Consider the following 8253-nt stretch of genomic DNA (forward strand, 5'->3'; position numbering starts at 1 on the left):
CGGGAACTGTACTTCCTCAGTGGTAGGGAGGCGAGCAGGCCAGAGGTGGATGAACGCAGTGCCCTTGTTTGGGTGTAGGGCCTGATCAGAGCCTGGAGGTACTGAGGTGAAGTTCCCCTCACAGCTCCGTAGGCAAGCACCATGGTCTTGTAGCGGATGCGAGCTTCAACTGGAAGCCAGTGGAGAGAGCGGAGGAGCGGGGTGACGTGAGAGAACTTGGGAAGGTTGAACACCAGACAGGCTGCGGCGTTCTGGACAGATTCTCGCCACGCCACCTGGTAGGAGCGACCTGTCAGGTAGGACGCAATCCAAGCGTGGGCCGCGCCGGAGATGCCCAACTCGGAGAGGGTGGAGAGGAGGATCTGATGGTTCACAGTATCGAAGGCAGCCGATAGGTCTAGAAGGATGAGAGCAGAGGAGAGAGAGTTAGCTTTAGCAGTGCGGAGCGCCTCCGTGATACAGAGAAGAGCAGTCTCAGTTGAATGACTAGTCTTGAAACCTGACTGATTTGGATCAAGAAGGTCATTCTGAGAGAGATAGCGGGAGAGCTGACCAAGGACGGCACGTTCAAGAGTTTTGGAGAGAAAAGAAAGAAGGGATACTGGTCTGTAGTTGTTGACATCGGAGGGATCGAGTGTAGATTTTTTCAGAAGGGGTGCAACTCTCGCTCTCTTGAAGACGGAAGGGACGTAGCCAGCGGTCAGGGATGAGTTGATGAGCGAGGTGAGGTAAGGGAGAAGGTCTCCGGAAATGGTCTGGAGAAGAGAGGAGGGGATAGGGTCGAGCGGGCAGGTTGTTGGGCGGCCGGCCGTCACAAGACGCGAGATTTCATCTGGAGAGAGAGGGGAGAAAGAGGTCAGAGCACAGGGTAGGGCAGTGTGAGCAGAACCAGCGGTGTCGTTTGACTTAGCAAACGAGGATCGGATGTCGTCGACCTTCTTTTCAAAATGGTTGACGAAGTCATCTGCAGAGAGGGAGGAGGGGGAGCATTCAGGAGGGAGGAGAAGGTGGCAAAGAGCTTCCTAGGGTTAGAGGCAGATGCTTGGAATTTAGAGTGGTAGAAAGTGGCTTTAGCAGCAGAGACAGAGGAGGAAAATGTAGAGAGGAGGGAGTGAAAGGATGCCAGGTCCGCAGGGAGGCGAGTTTTACTCCATTTCCGCTCGGCTGCCCGGAGCCCTGTTCTGTGAGCTCGCAATGAGTCGTCGAGCCACGGAGCGGGAGGGGAGGACCGAGCCGGCCTGGAGGATAGGGGACATAGAGAGTCAAAGGATGCAGAAAGGGAGGAGAGGAGGGTTAAGGAGGCAGAATCAGGAGATAGGTTGGAGAAGGTTTGAGCAGAGGGAAGAGATGATAGGATGGAAGAGGAGAGAGTAGCGGGGGAGAGAGAGCGAAGGTTGGGATGGCGCGATACCATCCGAGTAGGGGCAGTGTGGGAAGTGTTGGATGAGAGCGAGAGGGAAAAGGATACAAGGTAGTGGTCGGAGACTTGCAATGAGGTTAGTGGAAGAACAGCATCTAGTAAAGATGAGGTCGAGCGTATTGCCTGCCTTGTGAGTAGGGGGGGAAGGTGAGAGGGTGAGGTCAAAAGAGGAGAGGAGTGGAAAGAAGGAGGCAGAGAGGAATGAGTCAAAGGTAGACGTGGGGAGGTTAAAGTCACCCAGAACTGTGAGAGGTGAGCCGTCCTCAGGAAAGGAGCTTATCAAGGCATCAAGCTCATTGATGAACTCTCCGAGGGGACCTGGAGGGCCTAGCTAGCTAGCTAGGAAATATTAACCACAGATAGACATTTCACTGGAATACATTTCACTGGAATGCATTTCAATTAACAGGTGTGCCTTCTTAAAAGTTAATTTGTGGAATTTCTTTCCTTCTTTATGCGTTTGAGCCAATCAGTTGTGTTGTGACAAGGTATGGGGTGGTATACAGAAGATAGCCCTATTTGGTAAAAGACTAAATCCATATTATGGCAATCTGGAAAATTTCAAGAACTTTGAAAGTTTCTTCAAGTGCAGTAGCAAAAACCATCACAAGCACTATGATGAAACTGGCTCACACGAGGACCGCCACAGGAATGGAAGACCCAGAGTTAACTCTGCTGAAGAGTTCAAGTAACAGACACATCTCAACATCAACTGTTCAGAGGAGACTGTGGATCAGGCCTCCATGGTCGATTTGCTGCAAAGAAACCACTACTAAAGGACACCAATAAGAAGAGACTTGCTTGGGCCAAGAAACACGTGCAATGGACATTATTCCGGTGGAAATGTGTCCTCTGGAGTCCAAATTGGAGATATTTGATTCCAACCGCCATGTCTTTGTGAGACACGGTGTGGGCGAATGGATGATTGCCGCATGTGTATTTCTGACTATAAAGCATGGAGGAGGTGTTATGGTGTGGGGGTGCTTTGCTGGTGACACTGTCTGTGATTTATTTAGAATTCAAGGCACACTTAATTAACTAGCATGGCTACCACAGCATTCTTCAGAGATACACCATCCCATCTGGTTTGGGCTTAGGGCGACTGTCATTTGTTTTTCAACAGGATAATGACCCAACACACCTCTAGGCTGTGTAAGGGCTATTTTACCAAGGAGAGTGATGGAGTGTTGCATCAGATACATGGCCTCCACAATCCCCCGACCTCAACCAAATTGAGATGGTTTGGGATAAGTCGGACAGCAGAGTGAAGGAAAAGCAGCAAACAAGTGCTCAGCATATGTGGGAACGCATTCAAGACTGGATAAGCATTCCGGGTGAAGTTGGTTGAGAGAATGCCAAGAGTGTGCAAAGCTGTCAAGGCAAAGTGTAGCTACTTTAAAGAATCTGAAATATAAAATCTATTTTGATGAACATTTTTTGGTTTACGACATGATTACATGTGTTATTTCACAGTTTTGATGTCTTCACTATTTATTCTACAATGTAGAAAATAAAGAATAACCCTTGAATGAGTATGTGTTCTAACATTTTTGACCGGTAGTGTATATACATTTTGGCAACTCCGTTATGTTTGTAGGTTTGTCACTTTAAAATAAGGTACACTCAGATCTTAGACATACAGTACTCATAGGCAGTATTTGGTACTCATCACTACATACATGTGAGAAGATTCAACACTTTATTAAACATGTTCAGTCAATGAATGGTGGGTATAAAGACCAAAACGTTCAACGTTGTGAGAGGATACCTCCTCCATTGTTTCCCCAACCGAAGGCATTACAGTTACCATTTCACACCAGAACATTCACCATACTTGGACTATCACAGAGATGTGATGTTGATTGAGTAATGTCGATGATGTAAATTTGACCAGAGCATCAGGGTTTCAAAGGTCGGTCAAGACACATCATGAAAACCAACCTCTTCAGTTCCTGGGTCAGAGCAACAATGCATCATCACACCTAAAAAGGGAGACATGAACTATTCAGCTACTGAAAATAAGGTTGCATGATGATACAGAAGGGTTCAACTTATAAGCATTTGTAAGTGCATTTATAAATGGTTAATAACGGGAGGTAAATATTGTTTCTGTATTTATTATGGATCCCCATTAGCTGCCAAGGCATCAGGTACTGTTCCTGGGGTGCAGCAACATAAGACAGTTACATACTACATGACATGACATTTCATAACACCTTACCCAGCACATTCAGTGTTCCCTCAGGTCACCACCACAAAGTTACAATACAACATCCATGTGCACATGTGTGTAGAGTTCGTGTCTTATCTTGTGTATGCCTGTGCCTGGGGATTGTGAAGAGACCTTTGGTGGCATGTCTTGTGGGGTATGCATCGGTGTCCATATGCTAGTAGTTTAAAACAGACACCTCAGTGCAATTCAGCATGTCAACACTTCTTACAAAAACAAGTAATGATTTAGTATCTCCTCCACTTTGAGCAATGAGAGCTTTACATGCATATCATTAATGTTATCTCTCCGTGTACATTTAATGGCCAGCCATGCTGCCCTGTTCTGGGCAAATTGTAATTTTCCGAGGTCCCTCCTTGTGGCACCTGACCAGACGACTGAACAGTAGTCCAGGTGCGACAAAACTAGAGCCTGTAGGACCTGCCTTGATAGTGTTGTTAAAAAGGCAGAGTGCACTTTATTATGGACATATTTATCCCATTTTAGCTACTGTTGTATCATGTTTTGACCATGACAGTTAACAAGCCAGGGTTAATCCAAGCAGTTTATTCACCTCAACTTGCTCAATTTCCACATGATTTAGTACAATATTTAGTTGAGGTTTATGATTTAGTGAATGATTTGTCCCAACTACAATGCTTTTGGAAATATTTAGGACTAAATTATTCCTTGCCACCCATTCTGAAACGATCTGCAGCAGTTTGTTGAGTGTTGCAGTCATTTCACTCGCTGTAATGACGTGTATAGTGTTGAGTCATCCGCATGTATAGCCACACTGGCTTTACTCAAGGCCAGGGGCATGTCATTAGTAAAGATTTTAAAAAGTATGTGGCCTAGACAGCTGCCCTGGGGAATTTGTGATTATACCTGGATATTGAAGAGGCTCCCAATAAAAAAACACCCTCTGTGTTCTGTTAGACAGGTAACTCTATCCACAATATAGGACAGGGTGTAAAGCCATAACATCTACGTTTTTCTATTGACAGATTATGATCAATAATATAAAAAGCCACACCGCAGTCTAACAAAACAGCTCCCATAATCTTTTTATCATCAATTTCACTCTTCAGTCATTTGTCTGAGTGCTGTGCTTGAATGTCCTTCTATAATCTATAAGCGTGCTGAAAGTCTGGCAATTTGTTTACAGTAAAAAAAACATTGTATTTGGTCACACACATTTTTTCCCAGAAGATTACTAAGGGTTCTTAATAGGTTGATAGGTCGGCTATTTGAGCCAGTAAAGGGGGCTTTACTATTCTTGCTTAGCGGAGGGTACACACTTTCAAGTAGGCTTAAATTGAAGATGGGGCAAATTGGAGTGGCAATACCATCTGCTATTATCCTCAGTAACTTTTCATCCAAGTTGTCAGACCCCAGTGGCTTGTTAGACCATTTTTTCCACTTCTTTCACACTCACAATTTACAAAATTCAAATGTCATAATTTGATCAGTTATACTTATGCATGTCATGCCTAAATTTGCTAATCTTGCCAATGGAAGTAGTTGGCAATATCAGTGGGTTTTGTGAAGAATGAGCCATCTGATTTAATGAAAGGAGATGAATTTGCATTTTGCCAAAATTTTAAGGTGTTCCAAATCTTTTTATCATTCTTTATGTAATTTCTTTGTTTCATAGCGCAGTTTCTTCTTTTAATTCAGTTTAGTGACATGATTTCTCAATTTGCAGTACATTTGCCAATCGGTACTGCAGCCAGACTTATTTGCCATTCCTTCTGTTATTTACAGTTGAAGTGGGAAGATTACATACACGTAGTTTGGAGTCATTAAAACTCATTTTCCAACCACTCCACAAAATTCTTGTTAACAAACTATAGTTTTGGCAAGTCCAATGTGCATGAAAAGTAATTTTTCCAACAATTGTTTATAGACAGATTATTTCACTTATAATTAATTCACTGTATCACAATTCCAGGTCAGAAGTTTACGTAGACTAAGTTGACTGTGCCTTTAAACAATTTGGAAAATCTCAGAAAGTTGTGTCATGGCTTTAGAAGCTTCTGATTGGCTAATTGTCCTGTACTCATGCTCCTGGATAGCACAACATTTTTGCTCCAGGATCTGAGACATTTCTCACCATTGAGCTGCCCAATACAACGGCCAGAGAAAGGAGTGGAGAAATCCTCCTATTCCCACCCCTTAGACAATTTGTTGAACCTTTCACCAGCCCAAAAGAAGCAGGATAGCGTACGCTCGCTGCTCCCGGCGATAGGTCCAGACCTCCCATAGCAGGCAGTGCGCTGTCAGCTCCAGAGAGAGGAGCGAAACTCGACAACGAAGCCGCTGCCGGAGTCAATATACACTGCTCAAAAAAAATAAAGGGAACACTAAAATAACACATCCTAGATCTGAATGAATGAAATATTCTTAAATACTTTTTTCTTTATATAGTTGAATGTGCTGACAACAAAATCACAAAAATTATCAATGGAAATCAAATTTATCAACCCATGGAGGTCTGGATTTGGAGTCACACTCAAAATTAAAGTGGAAAACCACACTACAGGCAGATCCAACTTTGATGTAATGTCCTTAAAACAAGTCAAAATGAGGTTCAGTAGTGTGTGTGGCCTCCACGTGCCTGTATGACTTCCCTACAACGCCTGGGCATGCTCCTGATGAGGTGGCGGATGGTCTCTCCGCACTGCTAAAGCTAACTCTCTCTCCTCTGCTCTCATCCTTCTAGACCTATCGGCTGCCTTCGATACTGTGAACCATCAGATCCTCCTCTCCACCCTCTCCGAGTTGGGCATCTCCGGCGCGGCCCACGCTTGGATTGCGTCCTACCTGACAGGTCGCTCCTACCAGGTGGCGTGGCGAGAATCTGTCTCCTCACCACGCGCTCTCACCACTGGTGTCCCCCAGGGCTCTGTTCTAGGCCCTCTCTTATTCTCGCTATACACCAAGTCACTTGGCTCTGTCATAACCTCACATGGTCTCTCCTATCATTGCTATGCAGACGACACACAATTAATCTTCTCCTTTCCCCCTTCTGATGACCAGGTGGCGAATCGCATCTCTGCATGTCTGGCAGACATATCAGTGTGGATGACGGATCACCACCTCAAGCTGAACCTCAGCAAGACGGAGCTCCTCTTCCTCCCGGGGAAGGACTGCCCGTTCCATGATCTCGCCATCACGGTTGACAACTCCATTGTGTCCTCCTCCCAGAGCGCTAAGAACCTTGGCGTGATCCTGGACAACACCCTGACGTTCTCAACTAACATCAAGGCGGTGTCCCGTTCCTGTAGGTTCATGCTCTACAACATCCGCAGAGTACGACCCTGCCTCACACAGGAAGCGGCGCAGGTCCTAATCCAGGCACTTGTCATCTCCCGTCTTGATTACTGCAACTCGCTGTTGGCTGGGCTCCCTGCCTGTGCCATTAAACCCCTACAACTCATCCAGAACGCCGCAGCCCGTCTGGTGTTCAACCTTCCCAAGTTCTCTCACGTCACCCCGCTCCTCCGCTCTCTCCACTGGCTTCCAGTTGAAGCTCGCATCCGCTACAAGACCATGGTGCTCGCCTACGGAGCTGTGAGGGGAACGGCACCTCAGTACCTCCAGGCTCTGATCAGGCCCTACACCCAAACAAGGGCACTGCGTTCATCCACCTCTGGCCTGCTCGCCTCCCTACCACTGAGGAAGTACAGTTCCCGCTCAGCCCAGTCAAAACTGTTCGCTGCTCTGGCCCCCCAATGGTGGAACAAACTCCCTCACGACGCCAGGACAGCGGAGTCAATCACCACCTTCCGGAGACACCTGAAACCCCACCTCTTCAAGGAATACCTAGGATAGGGTAAGTAAGGGTAAGTAATCCTTCTCACCCCCCCCACCCCCTTCTCCCCCCCCCAACAAGATTTAGATGCAAGTGGCTGTTCCACTGGTTGTCATAAGGTGTATGCACCAATTTGTAAGTCGCTCTGGATAAGAGCGTCTGCTAAATGACTTAAATGTAAATGTAAATGTCTCCTGAGGGATCTCCTCCCAGACCTGGACTAAAGCATCCGCCAACTCCTGGACAGTCTGTGGTGCAACGTAGCATTGGTGGATGGAGCGAGACATGATGTCCCAGATGTGCTCAATTGGATTCAGGTCTGGGGAACGGGCGGGCCAGTCCATAGCATCAATGCCTTCCTCTTGCAGGAACTGCTGACACACTCCAGCCACATGAGATCTAGCATCGTCTTGCATTAGGAGGAACCCAGGGCCAACCGCACCAGCATATGATCTCACAAGGGGTCTGAGGATCTCATTTTGGTACCTAATGGCAGTCAGGCTACCTCTGGCGAGCACATGGAGGGCTGTGCGGGCCCCCAAAGAAATGCCACCCCACACCATGACTGACCCACCGCCAAACCGGTCATGCTGGAGGATGTTGCAGGCAGCAGAACGTTCTCCACGGCGTCTCCAGACTCGGTCACGTCTGTCACATGTGCTCAGTGTGAACCTGCTTTCATCTGTGAAGAGCACAGGGCGCCAGTGGCAAATTTGCCAATCTTGGTGTTCTCTGGCAAATGCCAAACGTCCTGCACGGTGTTGGGCTGTAAGCACAACCCCCACCTGTGGACGTCGGGCCTTCATA

This window comes from Oncorhynchus keta, chromosome 14 (assembly GCF_023373465.1).
Source record: "Oncorhynchus keta strain PuntledgeMale-10-30-2019 chromosome 14, Oket_V2, whole genome shotgun sequence".
Taxonomy (NCBI): Eukaryota; Metazoa; Chordata; class Actinopteri; order Salmoniformes; family Salmonidae; genus Oncorhynchus; species Oncorhynchus keta.